Source organism: Neovison vison, chromosome 10 (genome assembly GCF_020171115.1).
Source record: "Neovison vison isolate M4711 chromosome 10, ASM_NN_V1, whole genome shotgun sequence".
In the NCBI taxonomy this organism is placed as follows: Eukaryota; Metazoa; Chordata; class Mammalia; order Carnivora; family Mustelidae; genus Neogale; species Neogale vison.
The window spans coordinates 32,166,107-32,191,314 of record NC_058100.1 but is presented as its reverse complement, the minus strand read 5'-3'; positions in this window follow the sequence as shown (position 1 = coordinate 32,191,314).

The following is a 25,208-nucleotide window of genomic DNA, read 5'->3' as shown; positions in this document are numbered from 1 at the left end:
TGAAAGCATTTTCTTTCCTGAGTCTTGACTTCGGGCTTAGAAAGACCCAAGAGAAAGAACAGGGAGAGCGAGAGTGGGAGGGAGGGGAAAGGAACTCTTGATGGGATCCTGGAGCCTGGGGCAGAGAGTAACGGCAGAGCAGAAAACGGAGAACAGACACCAGAACACACAGGAGACGCCTTCACAGTAAAATCTCCAGCAGTACGCCCGCTGCCTCCCTTTGCTGAAGTTGACTGATACCTTGTTATCATTTCTTTGTGTCCTCACTGCCTCCTGAAACAAAATGTTCTTTGAATAGGAAGAGGAAAATCATTTAAAAACTAAATCTCTCCCATGGTTTGTCACGTTCTTTTAAAAAATATTTTTTCACCAAAATGTAATCCATATTTTGAATTTCTCCTACTTGCGGGACTTGTTTTATATGTTGTTTCTTTTAGAGGTCTGCGGCCAAGACAAACTGCGACTCTGTTCATACTCTCAGAATAGAGTAGCCCGTTGTCTTTAAGGGAACGGTGCTCTCTGGGCTGTGCAACTTGGTTGCCCTGAGAATAGGGAGGCTTGGCTGAGTCTTCAGGGACAGGACACTGAGATCCTCAAAGCTGCCAAACCCCGTGGCTCCTTCCCCTTTTCCTGTTAGTGCTTATGCTACATAGTCTGTGCAAATTTCTTTGCAACTAGGTAACAACTGCAGGAAAAAAAGTTTGTAATGTGAATGAGAAGCCCTTAACACAAATAATTCACAAAAGAAATACAAGTGGCCAGTGAGCCTATGAGAGAAGGTCCTGCCTCTCTGGTAATGACAGTAAAGCCACATACAACAGCAAGACAAGCCGTTTGGACTGATTTGACATAAAACATGTCATTTGGCATAAACTGACAAATGACAAAAACCATTTGGCGTAAGACAATAGCCATTGCTGGTGCGGAGGTGAAGAGGGCCTGGAGAGAATGTCCTGCATGTCAGCACTGGTCATTACTGGGCGGTGTGACCCGGACGACTTACTTTTTATTCTCTATATGTCTGAACGTGGTCCTGTCTAGTCCCAAGCCGACGGACACACTTCATGATTGTCATACATCAAGTGGGGAAATTAGGGATGCCTGGGTGGCTGTTATGCTTCCAAATCTTGATTTGGGCTCAGGTCCTGATCTCAGGGTCATGGGATCAAGCCCCACCACCCGCGACCTAGGGCTCTGTGCTTGGGGCGTGGTGTCTGCTTAAGAATGTTCCCTCTCCCTCTGCCCCTCCCCACCCTGCATACATGCCCACATGTGTTCTCTCTCTCTCTCTCTCTTAAGAAAATGGGAAAGTAAAAGGGGAATGATCTAATTAATGTTTTAAAACTTTCAAATGAAAAATGTTAAATATACACAAATACACAAAAGTAGGGAAAACAGTATGATTAACCCTTCTGAGAACCGTCTCTAAATTCAGTACTTAATATTTTTTTCTGCCTCCCTCCATTATTCCTTTTCTTTCCTTATTTTCCCTTTCTTCCTCCCCCCCCCCCTTTTTTAAAAGATTTTATTTATTTATTTGACAGAGATCCCAAGTAGCAAAAAGAGGGGCAGGGAGAGAGGAAGGGACGCAGGCTCCCTGCTGAGCAGAGAGCCCGATGCGGGGTTCGATCCCAGGACCCTGAGATCATGACCTGAGCCGAAGGCAGAGGCTTAACCCACTGAGCCACCCAGGCGCCCCTTCTCTGCATTATTTTAAAGAAAATTCCTGTTACATTTCATCTTAACCCTAATTATTTCCACATATATTTTTTTGAAAAGGGATATTTTCTCACAACCACAATTCTATTTTCATGTCCAACAAAATTAACAAAAATCCATTAATAGCTTGTGAGTCCAAATATGCCTTCACATTTTCTCAGTTATCTCAAAGAAGACATTTAGAGTTGATTTGTTTGAATTAGGACCCAAATGAGGTCCAGTCATTGCGCTTGATTGTAATGCCTTTTAGTTTCTTTTTAATTTGCAACAGATCTGCCACTTTCCTCCCCCCTTTTTGGTCCTTGACTTGTTGAATAAACTATCTTAGTTGTCCTAGAAATTGTACCAAATTCTGGATTTGTGTATTTGCTCTCCTGTTGCCTTGCAAACTGAAGTTTAGATCTGAATCTTGACTAAATTCAAGTGTAACAGTTTTTGGCAGTACTCTTTTATAAGTGGTGCTGTGTATTTCTTATTGCATTACATTACACAGTACATAATGTCTGGCTGTCTCATTTTGAAACATGCTGAAACTGATCGGCGGTTCCGAGAGCAGCCTGATCGTTCCATTGCGAAGGGTCCTGCCATCCTTCTCCCTAATGTCTTTAGCATCTCTTGATATGCATTGCCTGAATCGTTATTTCATTACTGGTTATAAATGGTGATGTTCCAATTTTATTAATCCTTTTGCATTTAATAACTGTAATTCTTCTCTATCAAAAGAAAAATGCCTCATCAGCTAGGTCTTTTTTGATTGTTCTAAAATGTAGCCGTACAGGACAGGTCAGATAAATGTGTAGTCCCTAATCTTGTCCACACTAAAGAGCTACAAGCAATGACAAGCTAGTAACAAGGAATAGCCATAATGCCCAGATTGTGGTCTCTAAGTGACATTATACATCACAAGGAATTAGGGCTTTGTGGAGAAAGGGCTGATCCGAAGGTGAGGCTGGAAATAAGATAATAATGAACTGTAGTACCAGTAAGCAAAGACTCTGTCAAAAGCAAACAGACAAACAAAACAGGACTTCATCATAAAGGTCTCCCAGGAGCTGGTTTGAGGGAGCTCTTTTGGTACAAGATGGGGTACTTTGAGAATTAAAAAAAAAGAAAATGGCAGCTGCGATTGATTGACTCCTCTTGAATACATTTTATAAGTCTGTGAGTTCATAATGATACAGGCAAAACATAAGAACAGGTTGAGAACCACAAAACCACCGGCTAAAAGAAAAACGAACCCACAGGTAGCCACTGCAGGAAAGTAGGACACCAACTCTTCCTCGGGAAATTAGTAAATTAAAGTGGAAACGGACTGTGTTCGCGGAAGAGCACCATGGCTGCTGTGAGAAGAGAAAGTGGTGGGAAGACAGGAGTGGAAACAGGGGACTGGCCTGGAAATCCAGGGACGGTGCCAGCGCCCGAGGTAGCCAGATGAGAGAGCGGGTCTTTGAGCTCCCGGAGCTCACATTTCCAGGGGCGTACACCGCCTTGCGGCAGCCAGCTGGCCCCCAGCAGCCACGGTCGGTACTGACCCAGGATCTGGACGGCGTTACCTGGGCAGGAGGGGGAGGGGAACGTGGAGTGCCTGCAGGGTAGGGATGGAGGAAGGCGGGCTGGATCTGACCCAGCCTAGCCACAGAGAGGACTCGATCACCCTGTTTTAAAGGTTTTATTTGAGCTCCCGTCAGTTATAGCAGCCAGTGTTGTGCCAGTTTCAGGGGTATGGTAGAGCGATTGGACACACAGCCGGGTGCCCACCACAAGGGCCCTTCTGAATCCCTCCCTCCCTCCCCTCCCAGATCTCTTTGGTATCATCTCCATCTCTCTGTTTATGCCATCACGCGTGTAACTGGGAAGGAGGTGCTAGCTGGGTGAAGTGAGAGGAGATGACAAGGAAGGATAGGGATGGGGAGACGACCATGAAAGGTAGCCATGGGGAGGCCCCGGAAGTGAAGGACAAATCCCAGCTGTGCCGTATGAAAATGAATGGTGCTGCGCTGCTGAGCTGCATTGTAGGGAAAGAGGTGCTGTGTGCACGGACGGGCTTAGCTCTGCCGTGTTGTGCTGGGCTAATGCCTGAAGCATTAGAGGTGATACGTCATCAAGACCCTACTAGGCAGGGCGCCTGGGTGGCTCAGTGGGTTAAGCCGCTGCCTTCGGCTCAGGTCATGATCTCAGGGTCCTGGGATCGAGTCCCGCATCGGGCTCTCTGCTCAGCAGGGAGCCCGCTTCCTCCTCTCTCTCCCTCTGCCTGCCTCTCTGCCTACTTGTGATCTCTCTCTGTCAAATAAATAAATAAAATCTTTAAAAAAAAAAAAAAAAGACCCTACTAGGCAGACAGAAGTGAAAAATGGGAAGACTCTGGCTGAGGACCATGGGGAGGGTGATGCCGGAGGAGATCACACAGCCAGAGGCTCTGCAAAAGCCTGCCATCCTCACGAGTGGGAGATAGCCTCTGCCCACAGGGAAGGAAACAATTTGGACTCGCTGTTTATGTGCAGACTTTTAGAGAAGGGTTACAGCCTGGTACCAAGCTGAAGTGGAAGGATTAAGCAACTATTTCAAATAATAATCAATGATAGCAATTCAGTTCTGGCAAGAACACAGTAAAACCGGTCCTTTCACATACTACCGGTCAGAGTTAAATCAGTACCATCCTCCTGAAAAACAATTTAACTCATTGAAGATTTCTAAAAAATGTTCTTTTTTCAACTTTATCTAAGTTACTGAATTCACTAGCCTAGAGCTGTTTATATATCCTTTTTTATTTTTAACCTCTTAGTGTCTGTAAGGGCTATAATGTTTCCTCTCTTATGGTTGGTATTGTCAGTTTGTATCTTTCTTTGTTTCCTTTGGCTACAGGTTTACCAGTTTTATTGATTTTATTTTTTAATCTATTTTTCTATTACCTATTTTCCATTATTTTCTGTCGTTATTTCATTCCTTCTACTTACTTTTGGTTTAATTTGCATTGTTTTAATCATTAAAAAAAACTAATAAGCAAAGCCCAAACATGACTCCAGGACATACCAGAATTCTCTCTTTTTCAGGTAAAGTAAAAAGTTTCAGTTTGAATAAAGAAGAGTAGAGAGTTCCCAGCCTCTGAGGACTGTCAGCAGCTCCATTAAACCAAGTAAGTCAGTATTTGCTTTCTAGAAACAAAAATTGCTAGAGAAACATTGTCCCTGGAAAGGGATAGGGGGCAAGAAAAACAATTTATTTTACTTTTCAAGTCAGTTTCTGTATTCAGTATTCCCAGTATATCTCATAAAAGTACTTTGCTTTCCTCAGTTTAGAAAAAAAGAAAGTCAGGGAGTGATCTTTATCACTCACCTCCTGAGACCATCTTGCCAAAAACTAATGAACAATTGTGAGGTGCCCCATGAACGCAGCTTTGAAGTGTAATTGCCAATGTGCTAATTAAGAATTCACCAGAGTGTCGACCCACCGACAGAGATTGAGATTCTCCAGTTTACTCGAGAGTGATTATGCTTCATAACTGAGCTGCTACTGTCATCATCTCGAGCGACAGGTGTTCACATACGCAGGCCCCCGAGCCAGCTGAGCAGCCGCTGCTCCGAAGAGGTCACGTCTTCACTAGGGTCCAAGGCACGTAAAGAGAAAAGCGGTCCAGGCTGTGCCAATCTAAGTGCCAGACGAGTGGTGCAGGGGTGTCTGGGGGGCTCCGTCGTTAAGCTCGGCCTTCGGTTCAGGTCACGATCTCAGGGTCCTGGGATCCAGCCCTGCATCGGGCTCCCTGCTCAGCAGGGAGTCTGCTTCTCCCTCTCCCCCTCCTCTTGCTTATGCTCCCTCTCTCACTGTGTCTCTCTGTCAAATGAATAAATAAGATCTTTTAAAAAAACGAGTGGTCCAGAACCTTAGAAATTCAAAGGGTCACAGAATATAAGGGCTGTGATCCAAGATGAGTGAGGGCGTTAGGGAAAATTTCATGGAACAGATGAAATTTATTGGTACTTTAAAGGGAAACGCCAACGGAAACAAGAAAAAACAAAAAGAACCCACTTAGAGGAGTCAGAGTAAGCAAATGTGTGCAGGAAAAAGGGCTTATAATGCACTTTTGAAATAAGCAGAACAGTTGCCACCTGAGTCCCTAGAACAGTTACACGTCGTGAAATAATGGGAGAGAAATCACCAGTGCCCCAGTGTGTTTCATGTGAAATGGCTTGCATGTGCCTTGCACGGAACTGTTGGGCCCATGACGCTTGGCCAGGCGTGGGGGTCGTTACACTAATATCGTAGCAGAGAACCTGAGGCTCAGGAGCAAAGTCAGAGGTAAGCCGGCAAGTGCAGTCTCTGAACCCATCTCCACACCACAGCTCAGTGAGGACTTGGAGAAACAGCCTGAAGGGATTTGGGTTTTATTATGTGAGCAGTGCAGGTACACTGGTGGTTCGAACTCTTTGCAGGATATACTCAGTGAAGGGTTCCAGGAGGACAAATGCGATGGGATTTTGTAAGACCGATTGCAGAGGGGAAGCAGGGAGGAGGAAGGTGCGATGGCCCTGCTGTAGGGACCTTACTCTCCAGTGGAAGCTGTGGGAATGGAAAGGAAAAGGTGTAAAAACACTTTTCCAAATGTCCGGGCTTCAACACATTTTTTAAAAAATTAACGTTTTATCAGTCCTAAGTTAAAGGAGAAGGAGGGAAGGATTTTGTATGTGTGGATACAAGGATAGGCTGATTGGGGAAGAAAAATAATACATTTAATTCGGGGTACGATGACTGAGCACAGGTGAGGCGTCCAGGCAGAGACATGGGACGGGGCATAGGAATCAGTAGAGTGCTGGAATTTACAAGTGACCCTGAGTGGAACGTATAAATCGAGGTCAAGTTCAAGTAAGACTCTGAGGAATTCTCCTATCATAGCTGATTCTTCCTAAAGGATCGATTCTGCCTTGTATGCTCCATATAGTTGAAGAGAAGTCAAGTATAATGCTCTGGAGAGACGAGGACAAGTTCTGGAAAATCAAAGCTTTGGAGGAAGTCTTTGCATTAGCTGTAGCACCATCTGGCAGTATTTAAATGTTCTTTTTTTTTTTAAATTAAATTTATTTATTTATTTTCGGCACAACAGTATTCATTATTTTTTCACCACACCCAGTGCTCCATGCAAGCCGTGCCCTCTCTAATACCCACCACCTGGTACCCCAACCGCCCACCCCCCCACCACTTCAAACCCCTCAGATTGATTTTCAGAGTCCATAGTCTCTCATGGTTCACCTCCCCTTTCAATTTCCCCCAACTCCCTTCTCCTCTCTAACGCCCCTTGTCCTCCATGCTATTTGTTATGCTCCACAAATAAGTGGAACCATATGATCATTGACTCTCTCTGCTTGACTTATTTCACTCAGCATAATCTCTTCCAGTCCCGTCCATGTTGCTACAAAAGTTGGGTATTCGTCCTTTCTGATGGAGGCATAATACTCCATAGTGCATATGGACCACATCTTCCTTATCCATTCGTCCGTTGAAGGGCATCTTGGTTCTTTCCATAGTTTGACGACCGTGGCCATTGCTGCTATAAACATTGGGGTACAGATGGCCCTTCTTTTCACGACATCTGTATCAGCTGAGGCAGACCACCCGCACGTCAGACCCCCCGTCTCCCCTCTCCGCGCTGCTGTAGGGGATAAAAAAGCGGTGGCCAGCTGGAGAACTCCTTCACCCTTTCCAGACCTGTCATCCTTCCCTGCATTTGGGCATCGTCTTAGCTCCCGTTGATGCAGTTCTCTTCAGTGAGAGAAGCACCGACCAGCAGAGTCTGCAAGTGGTTAAGTGACTTCCATGTTATGTTTCCAGGAGTATTTGCTTCTTAAAGAGGGACACAGAGCCACGGCCATATTGTACGCAGCATAAGTAATTCTCCACAGTAGAGTGTCACCTTCACCACGCCGGGAGGGCAGAGGACAAGGAGGAGGAACTTCCCTGCAGCCCTTAAAATGCTGCTGGACTCATTGCAGGGTAAGCAGAGACTCGGAGCTCTGAGGACCGCGGGCCTCCCCTCTAACCAGGAGGGAAGCTCAAAGCCCAGCCCCACAGCAAAGCCTCACGCCACCTTCCCTGGAGGGTAGAGGGTGGGGTGGGTGAAAGAGACGAAGTGCTTTCCCAGATAATGGAGTTTTCTCATGGTTTTCCACATTGGACTTTCTGGAGTACATTTGGCTTTATCCTGTCAGCCACAATAGAACACTTTTTCTAAGGTTCAGCTGTACAGTTCTCTCTGCCTCTACCAGCCCACGGCGTGATAGGATCCGGAATGGCCGGACCTGGAGTGTGGTTGCTCTAGTGTGTTCCTAGGTTGACGAGCCGAAGGACCCCCTCGGCTCTGTGCCGCGCGGCGGGCCTCACCCGGGCTCCATGTAAGGGCTTTCGCACGTAAATCCTTTCAGAAGCGGAGTGTTGGCCGGCCTAGAGCTTCCGTCTTGCTTCCCGTCCAGGGGCGTCAGAGTCCTCTGGGAGGGGTCTCGGTGTTTTCGAAAGTGGACGCTGTCCTGTCTCTCATTTCAGCGGGGACGCGACTGAGGCCGGCCCATTTTCTAAGTCTTACTTCAGGGGAGGACATTCAGAGCATGTCCCCCATGGGATGCGCTGGTTCCAGCTGACCCTGAAAAGTGCCAGGACGAGTGTCTGTGACTAAGGACTCGCCTTCCCAGTGGGGCCGGAGTTGGCCTTGCAGAGGCGAGTCCCTCTCACCCAGAGGAACTTGCTTTGGAAGACATCAGCAGACACGGTTTCTGACTGTTTTCTGTGAGCCTGTGTTGGACGGAGTACAATTCTGTCAAGAACCAACCTTGTAAAGGGGCCCCTTCAGGGTGTCACATATTTTGGTTTTGTTTGTTTTTGTTTCTTGCTGCTGGTGACAAATTCTGAGTAGAGAGTCTCTGTCCACCACTTCTGGGTAGCTCCCTCCCTGTGGTTGGGAGCTGGGTTTCCGTGGTGCGCGGGAGAAAGCTCGCGTGCCTGCCGCCTCCGGCAGGCCCGATGGTCGGCAGGAGTCTTCGAGGTACGACGTGTTCTCCTTGCTCTGCTGAGACGACATAGACTCAGATTCGAGCATCTGCTGTGCATTATGATTTGGGGAGGAACAGAGTTTCATAAATTTCGCATGTCTGTCCTGGATAGATGTTCCCTTTCAGAGCTGAGCAACTGGTGTGGTTTTATGGGGAGAGAGAAGAAGCCTCTGCTCCCAGTTTAATCCACTCTTTGAATCAAGACGTCTTAGAACTCTGAGTCCATTTCACAGAGAAAATGACTGAGGCACGAGGGTCCAGCAGCACTTCCTCATGAGTCCGCAGTGACCCTTGGTACTGAGTTAATGATTTGTCTATCTCAGGAAGCTACGAGCTTTTGTGGTTAAAACATTGTTTTTTAACTCATTTCAGTGTCCCCTGCCCCCAGCTGAGACATTAATGGGAATGTGAAATGGTATTTGATGTCAGCCGTCGCCGTCATTGTTATCGTTGTTGCCTTTAAACGGGGCCGCGTTCCCTGCGCAGGGACCGTCAACACTGAGGAGTTGGGACGGTCCTGTCGGCAGCGCCGGTGACTCCCCAGTGACATGTTCAGATAAGGGGCGGCCGCATTTGTGCCACGGGGTCTTTTCAACCTCGCACCCCCGGCGCAGCCCCTGTATCCAGCTGACCCTGGAATGTCATGGGTCATGTCATGGGTCATGACCTTTGAACTGTGTGGTTCCACTTACACATGGGTTTTTTCTCAAAAAACATAGCACAGAACTGTGAACATAGTATCTTTTGGTTATGATTTTCTAATAACAGTTTCTTTTCTCTGGTTTACTGTGAGACTGTGGATAACACACAACGCGCACGTGTCGGTTGGCTGTCTGGGGTACCGGCTGGGCTTCGGTGGCCAGTAGCAGTGAGTGATGAAGTTTGGGGGGTCAAACACCCGAAGCAGACTTTCGGCTGCGTGTGGGGCCACCACGTTACCAAGGGTCACTCGTACATGATCCTCCGCTCCGCCCTAGATGAATTCTGTAGCCCAGTGTGGCAGCAGTGGCAGCAGTGACAGCGGGCCGGCTTGGATCCACTTCCCCTTTGCCTGACATCTACCCCCCTTCACCCCCATCTGTTGAATGGAGGCCTGTGGAAAGCCCTGGGGTGTTTCAGGTGTGGTTATTCCTCCAAGACCAAAGTGCAAAGATTTCTCCTGTGCTGCTTGCTTTACCCCCATTCTTTCTTCCCGACCCCAATCTAATATAACATAAACCTTTTGAGAATATTGACTGCACTTCAACATTCCTTATGTTTTTTTGTTTGTGTGTTTGCCCAAAACTGCACACATATTCCCCATCCCTGAGGGATTCTGGGAGATCTTCCCCAGGGTTTCCGAGTGCATTCAGTTTAATTCAGCAAAAGTTCATCGAGTGCTCAGTAAATACCAGACTCAGGGTTAGACTCTGGGAACCCGAAGATGAATTAGATGTTGTATCTGCTCTCAAGACTCTCACAGCCTGGCTGGGGAAGTAGGACACACATGCCGTCAGCTGTGCAAGGGCGTCCCAGAGCAGAGATACAGAGCCCTGTGTGTGGGCACGCTCAGGCTGGAGGACTCGGGGGGAGTGTGGAAACTGGGGTGGCGGGTGGGGGTGTAAGTTCGGGACAAATTACAAAGCGCCTTGAATGCCAGAATAAGTAGTGGGGATTTTGTTGTGCTGTTTATGGGTAAACTTCTGAGAGGAAAGACAGGATTTGTGTTGTGGATGTGTCCTTTAAGCATTGAGGTGAAATTGGCATAATATAAAATTAACTATTTTAAAGTGAAAATTCAGTGTGTATTCACAATGTTTTACAACACCCATTTCTTTCTAGTTCCAAAACTTTTTCATCAGCCCCAAAGAATGCTCAGTATCTCTGAAGGGATCACTCTCTATTCCCTTCCACTCATCTGCTTTCTGTCTTTGTGGGGTTTGCTGTTCTGGATATTTATTTCATTCACAAGGAATCATATAGGGGCACCCAGGTGGCTCAGTGGGTTAAGCCGCTGCCTTCAGCTCGGGTCATGATCTCAGGGTTCTGGGATCGAGTCCCACATCGGGCTCTCTGCTCAGCAGGGAGCCTGCTTCCTACTCTCTCTCTGCCTGCCTCTCTGCCTACTTGTGATCTCTCTCTCCCTCTGTTAAATAAGTAAAATCTTAAAAAAAAAGGAATCATGTAATTTGTGGTCTTTGTATCTGACTTCTTTCACTTAGCGTAATGCTTTCTTGTATTATGTTTCAATCCTCCATTCCTTTTTATGGATGAATAGTTTGCTGTCCATATAAACCAACAGTTTATCCGTTCATCTCTCGATGGGCATTGGTTTCTTCCCCCCCACATTTTGGCTATTATTAATAGTGCTGCTTTAAACATCTGTGCACAGCTTTTTGTGTGGACGTATCTTTTCATTTCTCTAGAGTACATACAGGAATGGGATTCCTGAGTCACATGGTAATTCCATGTTTAACTTTTTGAGGAACCGCCAAGCTATCTTCCACAATGGTTGCACCATTTTACATTCCTGCCAGCGAAGTATGTTATCTCATTTCTCCAGATTATTACCAGCCCATGTCATTTTCTCTTGCTTTATTGTAATTGTCCCAGTAGATGTGAAGTGGTATCTTTTCGTGGTTTTGGTTTGCATTCCCTTAATAACCAGTGGTGTTAATGTCTTGTAGATCTTCTTGGGAAAAATGTCTCTTCAACTTGTTTGCCCATTTTGTGTTTCTGTAAGCTGTTTTGTTGAGATATAATTTATATACAGTTCACTTACTTAAATTGTATAATTCAATGGGGTTAATATATTGACAGAGTTGTGCAATCACCACAATCTAATTTTAGAATATTTTCATGACCCCAAAAAGAAATTATGCTCTTTAATAGTCCCTCCTCATTCCATCCCCCTCCTTGGCCCTAGCAACCATTAAGATGTTTTCTGTTTCTCATCGATTGGCCTATTGTGGACTTTTCAGAAAACGGAATCATACAATATGTGGGGCTTATGATTGGTTTCTTTCACTTAGCACATTTTCAGGGTTCGCCATGTTATAGCATGATTAGTCCTTCATTCCTTTTTGTTGTCAGTTAATAATCCATTGTCTGGAAGGACCACATTTAGGCGTCTTTTCATCATCTGCTGGAATTCCAGGTTGCATTCACCTTTTGGCTCTTGGGAACAGTGCTGCTGTGAATGAAAATATACCTGTATTTGCTTGAATACCTGTCTTCAATTCTTTTGGATTATACCTATGAGTGAAATTACTGTGTCATGTGGTAACTCCAGGCTTAACTTTTTGAGAACCAGTGAACTGTTTCCAAAGTGGCTACAACACATACATTCTCACAGGTACTGTCTGAGCGTTCCAATACCTACATATTTTCCAACACCTACTATTGCTTTGTGGTGGTCATTCTAGACAGTGTAAAATGGTATCTTTTATGATTTTGATTGGCATTTCCCTATATATATATATCCTCTAACACATCTTTCAGCTCCACCAGCACATGAAGAAAGAGGGAAGGTAGAGAATTGTTCTGATGGCCCTTCCTAGAGGTGTTTTATCAATTTGTCCCACATTACATTGACCAGAACTCAGACGTGGGGCCCCACCTCTGCCAGGTGGCCAGGAAATGTAGCTTAACTGTGTACTAAAGATGAGAAGAAAATGAGCTTGGGAATCATCCTAGGTCATCAGGACATGGCAAAAAACATGCACATGGAGACGTTTATACAATATGGTAGCTGTGTGGAGAGATACCGCTTCTATATGAAGAGGAAAAAACAAATGGGATTTGGTCATAGAGAGAGGCCTCGTGTTGACTTTGAGTTCAGAGAAGGGACTTACTGCCATCTCTCTCTTACTTTATAGGCAAGGAAATGGTGCCTGATTAGTAAAGTGTCTTTTCAAAGTCACCACAACACAATTGCTTAGTAGAAACTAGAACTCCTGGGTTGATCTAATTCTTGGCATTCAAGAGTAGAATCACAAATACCAGCATTGTTTGGAGAAGAGCCTCCTTGGTCCTGGCTTCAGACCAAATTTAAGATAATCAACCTTAATTTTTTTTTTCTTTTAGTGGAACTGATATAAAAACCCTTGAAGAAATTCTTCAGAACTAGAAGTAGATATTTAAAGGGAGTGGGAGAGAGGAGAGGTGGGCCATGAGAGCAAGAGAAGACCCACTCAGAGCCAAAGAGCTGTTGAAGAAGTGATTTTATGGTGGTTGGTCTGGCCTTTTAATGTTGTTGGGTCTGGGGGTTTATAAGATGAATTTTACTTCCAGTTTTCTAGTCCTAAGGAGAGCTAGCCCCTGGCCAAAACTGAAGGTAAAGACTGTCCTTAGGTCTCCTGCCCCTCCTGTGTGTACCGCTCCTACCACCGAGGTCCAGTAGTACCTCCAGCCCCTCGTCGGAAAGCAGTGCGTCACTCCGTTCCCTGAGTACTTCAACCACTCCGTTCTGTCATAGTTACGTATAAAGTGCTGATGATAGATTTTCATTGTCTCCTTTAATTCTCACGTGTATCACATGGCTGTTTTATTATTCTAATTTTATAGATGAGAAAATTATTGTTTCCAGATGCTTTATGTACATTATCAAATTTCCTACAACATAAATCACGTTCTATGTCTTCCCTTTAAAATGTGAGGTGTCAGTAGCAGGTTAACGGATTCCCCCAAGATCACCAAGCTGGCAAGAGAAAGAGCTGAGTTTTAAACTTAGGTCTCTTTTGTTCCCAAACCCATGCTTTTCGTGATGCTTAATAATAATAATAATAATTACACTGCTTTTATTATTTTTACTGTAATTTTCATAGCTTTCCCAGAGAAATAATCCTGAAATGGGGTTCTATGAGAGGATTCTTAGAGACGCTTAAACCCAAGACTGAATATGGCTGTTCAGTTTATAGGAGTCTTTCAGCTGCAAGTTAAAAATAACCCAAAAAACCCAAAGACACACAAAATAACAAGTAAGCCACAGATTGTTTCTTTTCTCTCGTAAGAAGCCCAAAGACAGAGCAGTTCCACCGCTGGTTCATGGCAGCTCAGGGACGCCATCAAGTACCCAGGGTCCATCCGTCCTTCTATTCCGTCAGCTATAGTCATTTGCTTTGCTCTTGGCTGGCTTCCCTGATGGTCCCAGATGGCATTTTCATTGTAGGTGACAATATCCAGAAGCAGAAGAGGAAACTGTTAAACTTGTGTCCCTTTCTAAGAGTGGGGAAAAGTTTCCCAGAGCCTCACCATCAGATTTCCTTACATCTCTTCGGCCAACATCGTGTCATATGTCCCTGTCTAAACTCCTCACTTTCCAGAGGCGGCGCCATTGCCATGCTCGACCGCAACCTCTTGGGCTTTGGTGTCCCCTGAAATAACTGGCTAGTCAGCATCTGAACAGGATTGGAATTCTGTTAGGAAGAAGATATGAACAGACACTTCTCCAATCAAGAAATACAAATGGCTATCAGACACATGAAAAAATGCTCATCATCATTAGCCCTCAGGGAGATTCAAATTAAAACCACATTGAGATATCACCTTACACCAGTTAGAATGGCCAAAATTAACAAAACAGGAAACAACATGTGTTGGAGAGGATGTGGAGAAAGGGGAACCCTCTTACACTGTTGGTGGGAATGCAAGTTGGTGCAGCCTCTTTGGAGAACAGTGTGGCGATTCCTCAAGAAATTAAAAATAGAGCTTCCCTACGACCCTGCAATTGCACTCCTGGGTATTTACCCCAAAGATACAGATGTCGTGAAAAGAAGGGCCATCTGTACCCCAATGTTTATAGCAGCAATGGCCACAGTCGCCAAACTATGGAAAGAACCAAGATGCCCTTCAACGGATGAGTGGATAAGGAAGATGTGGTCCATATACACTATGGAGTATTATGCCTCCATCAGAAAGGACGAATACCCAACTTTTGTAGCAACATGGACGGGACTGGAAGAGATTATGCTGAGTGAAATCAGTCAAGCAGAGAGAGTCAATTATCATATGGTTTCACTCATTTGTGGAGCATAACCAATAGCATGGAGGACAAGGGGCGTTAGAGAGGAGTAGGGAATTTGGGTAAATTGGAAGGGGAGGTGAACCATGAGAGACTATGGACTCTGAAAAACAGTCTGAGGGGTTTGAAGTGGCAGGGGGGTGGGAGGTTGGGGTACCAGGTGGTGGGTATTATAGAGGGCACAGCTTGCATGGAGCACTGGGTGTGGTGAAAAAATAATGAATACTGTTTTTCTGAAAATAAATAAATTGGGGAAAAAAAAAAAAAAGAATAACATACTTACCAAAAAACTCAAAAAAAAAAAAAAAAAAAAAGAATGGTCAAGGCCCAGGGGTGGGTGGGCAGGAGGCAACAGTGGTGATCACATCCAGGCACTAGGGCTTGGTAGCTTAGGGAGAGAAGTAGAAGCTTTCAAATTCAGGACAGAAGTCTCTTGCTTTCCCATGAGCCCAGCCCCTGCTTAAGACTGTTAGAGTTAATACTGTAAGTGTTTGGGAAAGAAGTTTCACATTGTTTTAGGGTGTTATTTTGAAATTACAAAGATTCCAAGCTGGTTGACCGAAAACCATATGGAAAAAATCCAAATTATGATTTACTAAGGGTTACTTACATGACTCTCTTTTGGACTCAGAGATTTCAAATGACTTTAGAGTCGTTTGGTTTATAATCCTCTGACCCCGTTATAATGCTTGGCTTCCTTTTACAGTTTCTTTGATCCAGACTCTGCTTGAACACATTCTGTGACCAGAGGCTCACTACTTACAATCTATTTCCCTTGGGGCCAATTCTTTTTTGTTGAAAAGTTATTTTGTTTTATCTTGGGAATTATTTACTTATCTGTGTATTCGAGAGAGAGGGAGCACGCGCGTAGAGAGACTCTGAAGCAGGCTCGGTGCTGAGCGTGAAGCCCCAAGCGGGACTGGACCGCGCGGCTATGAGATCGCGGCCTGAGCGGAAACCAGCAGTCGGCTATTTGGGAGACTGAGCCACCCAGGTGCCCCCAAAAGCTATTCCTTATTTTAAACCAGAATCAACTATAATTAAGTACATGTATTTTTTACACAGACATAAACATGCTGTGTAAAGAAAACAAACAAAACACAAAAAACAGGTTTTGGAATCAGACAAAGTTTAGAATCAGATTTGCCAATGCCTAGTCATACAGTTGAGAGTCAGACTCTCCGGGCTCAAACCCCAGGTTTGCCGTTTGCCCGCCGCACGACCTTCCAAGAGCACCTCGCTCGTGCCTCTCTCCTGTGCCTCTGTTTTCGTTCCTGCAAGAGGAGCCCTTCAGCAGCTCGTGCTGACTGGAGCGAGGTGACCCAGGTCTGTGAAGCCGTCGTGCGGAGACAATGCGGGTCGTAATTACTAAAACCAACTGTGAGGACTTACCAGTATTTAAACTCTCTGATGCTCAGGAAAATTGATGCAACCATCCCTCCGTTCAAGGTTTGCTATGGGACGAAATAAGACCATTCATACAGAAAACTCAAAAAAAGTTAGTCCTTCCCAAATCCCTTGCCCAAGGCCTGCCTGGAGCTCAGCAGCTGCCCTATAAATATCGTCTCCCCCACCAGCTCCCTTTTCCCCATGAAGGTAGAGAAGTGAAGTTGGGGGGGCGGGTGGGGCCCGGGCCTCCCGTGGATGCCACGTTTCTGCCCAGAGCAGGTCTGGCTGCTCTCGGGGTCGGGGCTCCCAGGGCTCGCATCTCCCAGTCCCTGACCAGAAGCTTCTCACGGGCAGGGCCAAGCCGTAGGCACACTCTTACCTGCTGTGCTTAATCCCTGGCAGGAGTTAGTGCTCAGCACAGGCTGGTAACTGAAGTCACTTTTCTCCGGGCCTTTCTACAGGCTCTGGACTCCCAGTGAGTGCTCTGCAGGCCTTAGCTCACGTCCTGGTATTATTACTTAACAAACCCAACGGTTCGTGCAGGCGATGAAGGGCTGGTGGGGAAGACAACGGTTCCAGATGCCTGCAGGACCTGTGTCCTTTTCTCCCAAGCCAGAGCTCCCGTAAATGCAAGTCATGCCCACGGAGAACGGCCTTCACAGTGGGCAGGGAGGACTGAACGTCTAGAACCTGCTTCCTGCTTCCTTCACCCTGGCTGGGGCCACATTTGCAGTTCACGGTGCAGCTTGGGTTTATGCAAACTGTACTTACGTGGATTAACTAACATTAGTTTGATGATTGCTGCCCCTAAACATGTTTCACCCAAATCACTTATTTTTGCCTTTCAAATGGTAGCTGGAAAGTACATGTGATTTGCAGCATGTGAAATCAAAACATAGATCCATTCAACCCAAACTTCTGTTCATTCAACCCAAACTTCTGTCCCTGCTGCTATCTCAAGGTAAGGATTGTGGAGAAGCCCAAGGGTTCTATGGCATAAATTTAAAACACAAAAGCAATTCTTCAGAATATTATGGGTTCACCATCATAGATTAATCGTATTTCCTGAGTTTTTATCAGGGAATGTCACGGTCATCCGTGGGTCTCGGGATCAGGTCTGTGCCCAGACGGCGGTCTTGTGGTCACTCATCGACTTCCCGCATGTCTTAGCAGACCTTAGAGAGCGAGTCCACGAGCTGGCTTTGTGTGGCCCCAGCTTTCAACCCTCGGCACGCTTGAACACTAAAGAACTTTATCAGATCCTTCCTCCCTGGGAAGAGGCACAAACCCTTTTTACTTCAAGACACAGGAGGAGAGGTAGGAGAAACGTGTTTATTTAAGAAGCCAGAAATCCAGAAGATTCACTTAACTATTCATTCTTTGGGAACCAAGTCAAAAATCCAACGGTTGACTCCTACTTTTGTTTTGGCTTGGCCGGACGTCTGTGTGAACAGCCTTCCTTATGACCGTTTGGCAGCGAGACTCTGGTCAGGAAGGGAGAACATACGAATGTTTTCATTTCTCAGCCACAATCCTCACCCACCCTCCCCTTTGCTGCCCTTTCCCTGAACCGAGACAAGAGTTTGTTTGGGGCTTTGTTTTGTGCCTTGGGCAAAAGTTTTGGGTCAGCTGAGGTCAGTTCTCATTTTATCTAAATCAGTTTGCCCTCCTCAATCTTAATGGAAAACCTTCAACAAAAATACTTTCACACATAAGACTTCATTTTCATTGAGTTCTGTGTTGGCAAAGGAGCCAGATCCTTATCCCTGGAGGCACTTAACTTCTTAAACAATGTTTTATTAATTTTTTTTCAAATAACTTCTGCTTCATCACAAATAAATTGGCTCTCTTGCTTCTCAGGCTGACTCCAGAAGCTTGTGGACTTTTGACGTTTCCTAATCTAAATGAAGACACTGTCTCAAACCTATAGTAAGGAGGCAGGGTCGGAGGATTGGTGGGTCAGGAAACTGGGGTTAGTCATGGCTGTACCCTCAGGTGTGACCTTGGGCAATTTCCTAAACCCCGTGGCTCCTCATCTAAAAAAATAGGGGATTGGATACTAATTAAAATGTCTTTGACTCAAAGATTTAATGACTTAGTTGATAGAAACAAAGAAAGCCAGGGCCCAGAAATAAATCAAAAGATAAATAGATTTATTTTAGAAATCTGAGACCAATAAGTAAGTCAAAAGGTGGATATTAGATTTATTTTAGAACTCGAAATCTTCTATGTGGTCACCAAGCAAGGAGCGCTTCTTGAGTCATCGGGTCTGTAGGGATGTCGGGAGCATGCTGGAGCTGGAAAACCCTAGAGGTTTTTCTCTCAAATCCATCCCTTTCTAAACAGGCCTGAAGAAGAGCAGTGACTTGCCTAACACTGGCTGCAGAAAGCCATCCTGGGTTCTTCTCCATTGCCGCCGTGGCTCTTCCTCCTGTCCTTAGACTTTTGTGATCAGTGCTGTTCATGTGTGTTCTCAGTACCTTGTTCTGGTACCTGGCATGTGTGTCTCAGGGAGTTGAACACATAACAGAGACACTTAAAATACCACCTTGTGACTTCGTGTCTTTCATCCTTTCTGTTGGTTCTGTATGTTCTAATTATCCAGTGTATGCAAGCGTGAAAAATACCTTCTTGCCACAATTTCCAAAGTCTGTCTTTACCCAAAGTATCCGGATAGCTAGAGTACAGATTTATTTTGGGGAAGTGAATAATCATGATTGCTGGCTTTTGGAAGTTTATAGACTACATTAAAGAATATAAGACTGTAGGTTTTGTATACATTTCCTCCCCAGATTTGATCTGTTTGCAGCGTTCCTCAGACAATAAGGATAACTCCTCGGATTATAGCAGTACGCACATTCGCTTCAGAGTTTCCAACATACACTCTCCTGTAGAGAGAAAGCAACATAGTATCTTGCTTTCCCCACCTTTGGAGGAGTAAAAAGTGTCATATACATGAATTTTTTCAGGCAATAAGTATCTTTATAAAATCCCAGTGCTAGTTTTTTTTTTTTAAAGATTTTATTTATTTATTTGAGAGAGAGAGAGAGACAGTGAGAGAGAGCACGAGCGAGGAGAAGGTCAGAGAGCGAAGCAGACTCCCCATGGAGCTGGGAGCCTGATGCGGGACTCGATCCCGGGACTCCAGGATCACGCCCTGAGCTGAAGGCAGTCGTCCAACCAACTGCGCCACCCAGGCGTCCCCCCAGTGCTAGTTTTAAATTGATACTGTTAAATGGAATATTTGAGTAAATGTGTATTTTTAAAAAAAATTTTTGGGGGAGGAGTGAGAGGCAGAGGGAAAGCATGTCCAGGAGACTCCCCGCTGAGCATGGAGCCTGACACAGGGCTTGATCTCATGACCCATGAGATCATGACCTGAGCCAAAACGAAGAGTCGGACACTTAACTGACTAAGCCACTCTAATGCTCGAGTAGTTATAGATGTTTTTACATTTTTACATTTTACATTTTTTAAATGATCAAATTTCATTATGAACATCAATTACTATACTGTCCTGATAACACAGTGATCACTTCTATAGAAGTACATGGGGCCATTTGTATGTTTCTGGTCCTCGTACTACGGGTCTCTCACTGGCAAGGTCCTACCGTGGGCTTCATGTCAACTTTGAGCAACACCTTGCTCACCTAAAAACACAATGGCTTCGGGTTTCGCAGCCAGATGACCAGATCTGTCAGAACTGCGGGAAGAATGAGAGGGACGGGAATCTGAGCGAGGCTTGCCAGGCCTTAGTGCCTGGAATCTTACTGCCTGAAGAGCCCTTCTGTTCACTTCAGCAGTGACTAGGTTCTGGGAGGCATCGTCCCCAGGGCCTACAACCATGTATTAGTTTCCTAACTGGAACTTTGGGTCAGTTTGTTTATGTTCTCCTAGCTAACAAAACTGACTTACGTCACTCTTGGATCTAGACTAGCTATGAATTATGAATGAGCAGATAAAAAATTGAGTAAAGAGAACTTGGCCCACACAGTGCATTGTCCAACAGCCCATTCTGTTCCCGGGAGCAGCACATAAGAGTGCTCAAGAGAACAAGCCAGAACCCGAACAGTTAACTCACTTAACCTTTTTCCATTCATCTGCAGAATGCACATGATAATAGTGCACACCTCCTGTTTCGTGAAAGTTAATTGTGATAATGCAGGCAAAGTGTTTTGTGCGTGTCTGGCAGATTGCAGATGCTAACCCTTATTTCAGCGCGCACCTCCTTGCTTTCCATATCCCCTCCTGTCTTCATCCGTCCAGACCGGCTAACTGCAGTGAACCCCACTATGGGCGCTCAGGATAAGAGGGGCTCATGTAACAGAAGTTTCTTTCTCATCCTTGTAAAGTGCAGTCCATAGTGGGCCGAGGAGAAAGTCTGTCCCACAGTCGCTCAGAGACTCGGGCTCCCCCTGCCCGTGGTCTCCATGACCACCTTGGGCAGGGAGCAGCGGACCATGGCCTGTGGGCCGCACCATCCTGCTGCCTGTTTTCGCATAGTTCACGAGCTAAGAATGGCTTGTACCTGCTCAGATGGTTGTGTTTTAAATAGCTATAAAAGTACATACATGAAATCCTCAATTTTGCCTGTTGGCCCACAAAGCTTGAAATATTTACTACCTTTGCCCTGTAAGGGAAAGTGTGTCAGTCCCTTTCCTGGGGCCCTGGAGCAGAAGCCGCTGCCGCGTGAAGGAGAAGTGGAGCAGAACGTCGGGGGTTCGAGGCCGGTTCCGGAAGCAGCGTGTGTTATTCCTACCTCGTTCCTTTGGTCCGAACTCACACCTACGAGCCAGGGAGGCTGAGCACTGTGGTCTAGTGTATGCCCAGGAGCGAAGGAAACGGATTGTAGTGAAGGTGACGCAGTACTGCCAAACCCCGGTCATCCCTGACTTCCCTCTGTGCAGCCCCCACGCCTCCCCTTCTGCTGTACCCTCGCCTCTGACCCGCCTTCCTCCTCCCTAAGTACCTCCGCACTCCCCACGCCCCTCCCTGCACTTCATGGAACACTCGGTACCGTCTCCTGTGGACGGCTCCTGGTTTCGGGTCCCTCTGGCCCCGCTATCGTACACGCACTGTCTCCCCGCGGTGACGTTAAGGCGCCTGCCCTCTTCTTTGACTGGTTTTCTGTTAGTGTTCTTGCCGCCCAAAAAGTAGACACCCCGGGCCTGTGCGTAGCAATTACTCCTTTCGGCACCTCTTCCGAGACTCAAACTCTGAAATTCTCCTCTTTGTCCATCTCTTAGATTCTCCTTACGCCCCTCTTCCCAGGCGCCCACTGCCTTCGGCCTTCATCACAGCCTCTGGCCCCTGGTGTCTGCTCCGACACGGTCTGGGTCTCTTTGCTTCTCCGAATCTCTCTCACGCTCTCTTCACCTGCTGTCCTACTAAGCTTGGACCCAATGATCAGTTCCATAAACGACTCTTCCTGGCCCTGAAAGACCCCACCCCAAACCCTTCTACCCATTTTCCACTGTGAGTGTCTTCACCTCTGGTAAAAAAGTGGCAACGTATACGTGTTTCACTTCTATTCCTAAATTGGTGAATGTAGCAAAATAAAGTAAAATAATGCACAGGCTGTTTTCTATGAAATTCTGATTTCAGATTCTGATTCCTGAATCTCCGTCCTGGGCTGAGTCCCCAAATACTCACCGTTCCGTCATGTATATATACCCTCACCCTGCTGCTCATGGGAAGTTCACGCTTTTCTTGCATCTGTATTTCTCCCTCACCTGCCACCGCCTCCTGATTTACTCTAGATTCCTTCTAGTTTACTCAAAAAGATGTAGTTTAAATGATTCACTCATTAATTCAATGCATGTTTATTGAGAAACTGTCATGTACCCTATTATGTTTTTAGTCTAATTTTCTGTGGCCATCTAATATGGAGAATCTCAACTTCCTCTTGATTTCAAAATGTCTCTTTATCTTCTTACTCCTGTCTGTTCCTTCCTCCTCTCCCAGAGGGTGAAGAATTGCACGGAGCACTGGGTGTGGTGAAAAAATAATGAATACTGTTATGCTGAAAATAAATAAAAAATAAATTTTTAAAAAAAGAATTTCCCCTTCCTTCTCAGGCTGGCACATCTAATCTCATTCCTTTAATCTCTGTCAGACCAAGTCCTATAATTTCTTTATCTTCTATTCTGCATGTCCATTTATGAGCCAAAAGTACAATTTAGTATCCTCTATTCTAGAAAAGTAAATGCTTCTCCTAATCCTACTGTTCCTTAAAAAAAAAAAAAATCCTGCTTTCCTCTTTTCATGTCTCACCATTTTTCCCCCAAACACCTGCTTTGTATATTTTACCACAAATTAATGTATTAGTCTCCGGCAATTTGGCCGCCCCCCCACTCCTGAAAATGGGTCTCTGAAAAGTAGCTGCTGACATACTCATTGCTAAAGCCTCTTATCTTTTCTCATTGCTTATTTCTTTTGATCTTTACTGTAAAACTCTAAAAATTAATAACATTCACAATAAACTATATGAATTATAAGTGTCTTTATAATATGTCTCTATTTCTGGTGGTGTGTGTTTGTTCATCTTCAAGATTATTCATATTAGCTATTTCTTTTTCTGTGGGTTTTGGCACAGGACCTAGGAATTAGTGACTTCATCCAGGTTATTACATTTGTGGGTATAGAGTCATTCTTTATTGTCACTTGAATTTCTATGGGACATAGTTCTCTTTCATTTCTTTTATTTCTGACATTAGTAATTTGTGTTGTCTCTCTTTTCTACTTAATTACTCTGGCTAGAGGCTTATCACTTTTATTGATCTTTTGAGGAAATAGCTTTTGGCTTTGTTGTTTTTCTTCTTTTAATTTCTTGTTTTTAATTTCATTGATTTCTACTCTAATTTTCATTATTTCTTGTCTTCTACCTATTTTGGATCTAAATTGTTCTTCTTTTTCTATTTCCTAAGGTGGAAGCTTAGATCATTAATTTTAGATCTTTCTTCTTTTCTAATAGTTGCATTCAATGTTATACATTTCCCTCTAAGTGTTGCTTATGCTGCATCCCACAAATTGCATTAACTTGTTTTCATTTTCTTTTTTTTAAGATTTTATTTATTCATTTGTCACAGAGAGAGAGAGAGAGAGAGAGATCACAAGTAGGCTGAGAGGCAGGCAGAGAGAGAGAAGGAAGCAAGCTCCCCGCTGAGCAGAGAGCCCGATGTGAGGCTCGATCCCAGGATCCTGAGATCATGACCTGAGCCGAAGGCAGCGGCTTAACCCACTGAGCCACCCAGGCGCCCCTGTTTTCCTTTTTATTTGGTTCAAATACTTTTAATTTTTCTTGAGATTTTGTTTTCATTGACCCACGTGGTATTTCAAAGTACACTGGCTCATCCCCGGGTATCTGGGGGCTTTTTAGCTCTCTTTTCCCAACCTTCATTTCAATTTCATGGTGCTCTCACAGCATAGTTTCCATGAGTTCTGGGGTCTTAAATTTGCTAAGCTGTGTTGTACAAGCTGAAATGCAGTCTATCCTGGGGAGTGTTACATGTGACCTTGGGAAAGATGCGTGTCCGCGGTTGATAAAGTCGTCCATTCTCATCTCTTCCATCATGGCTGTCATTCACTTCATTTACGTGTCAGCATACTTCATTGAATATCTTGCCTCTGTTATTTTGAATAAACTGTTATCTGTTAGATCAATTAAGAAACAGAAAAAAAAGGGACTCCTGGGTGGCTCAGTGGGTTAAGCATCTGCCTGCAGCTCGGGTCATGATCTCAGGGTCCTGGGACAGAGCCCTGAGTCAGGCTCCCTGCTCAGCGGAGCATCTGCTTCTCCCTCTCCCTCTGCCGCTCAGCTCCCCTCCTCACCCCATGATCGCCCTTGTGTGCTCCCTCCCTCTCTCTTTCTTTCTCTCTCTCTCTCTCTCTCTCTCACAAATAAATAAAATATTAAAAATAAAAGAAAAAAATATTTTTTACTTTATCTTCACTTACCCCTTCTCCAGTGGTAACTTCTAAGCACCTGACAGCTCTTCTTGCTCAATATTGTAGTTGGTTTCTCAGGCCACAGCCTCCTCACTGACTGCGGTAGATCCTAAGCCGTTCGGAGGTTAGAACCAGAGACTACTCATCTTTTAATGCCCAGTACTTAACCTAGTGGCTGTACCATTTCAACTAAATGTTGGTGGAATAAGTTAGATGAAATCAAAATAACTAGATTGCAACGGGTATCAATTTTTTGTCAACATTTGTGGAGTCCTTTCTATGCCTCGGGCACTGAGCTAAGTGCTTTATATACCTCGTATCTTTCCCTTTGATTGAAACCCAATGAAATAAGTATATACATCCCTATTTTGTAGATGAGAAAATTGAGGTTCAGAAAGGTTATGCAGTTTGCTCAAGATTCCACAGATGGTAAATGGTGAAGCTTAGTTTCATATCCAAGCATGTGTAAATCCAGAACACAAAGGCTCACTTTCCACAATGCGGGCTGACTGATGTGCTCCGTGGCCAGTTGCTGAGAGTGGCCCCAGCTTCCCAGTGCCATCAGCAATCCCCTGGATTTGAACACTGATCGCTGTGTTGTCACCAGTGCAGGGTTGTTTTGGGTCGTGGTAGCCCTCAGTAAATCCTTATCAAACCATTAAAAATATAAACGAGAAAATAACATTTTCACCGCGTCTGAATTTAGCAGGCTTATTTCTGAGTCATCCAGTATCCCCAGGGCATTATGAGAATTAACATACAGAAATGTTAATGCAAATTCCCCTCAAGATCTAGGTGTGAATTAGACTCTTGGAGACAGAACCTGGACTATTTTAGGCCATTCACGTAGGATGTTTTAAGTGAATTCTTCAGGCTGCTGGTTGAACGGAAGTATGCATATTCTATAGGTGAAAAAAAAAGCTAATGCACGAAGCATGGGGGTCTCCCTTTTCTGAAAGGATAATAAGGACAAAAGCGTCTACACGAAGTCACAGAGGAGTCTGATTTGCCAGCGAGTGCCGAGGAGCCCCAAGAGGTGCCGAATCTGGGGCAGCACCTCCTTCCCCCAGGTGCCGTCGGCACCGTCGTCTGCAGGGCGGCGCGGGCCGGTCCCTCAGAGC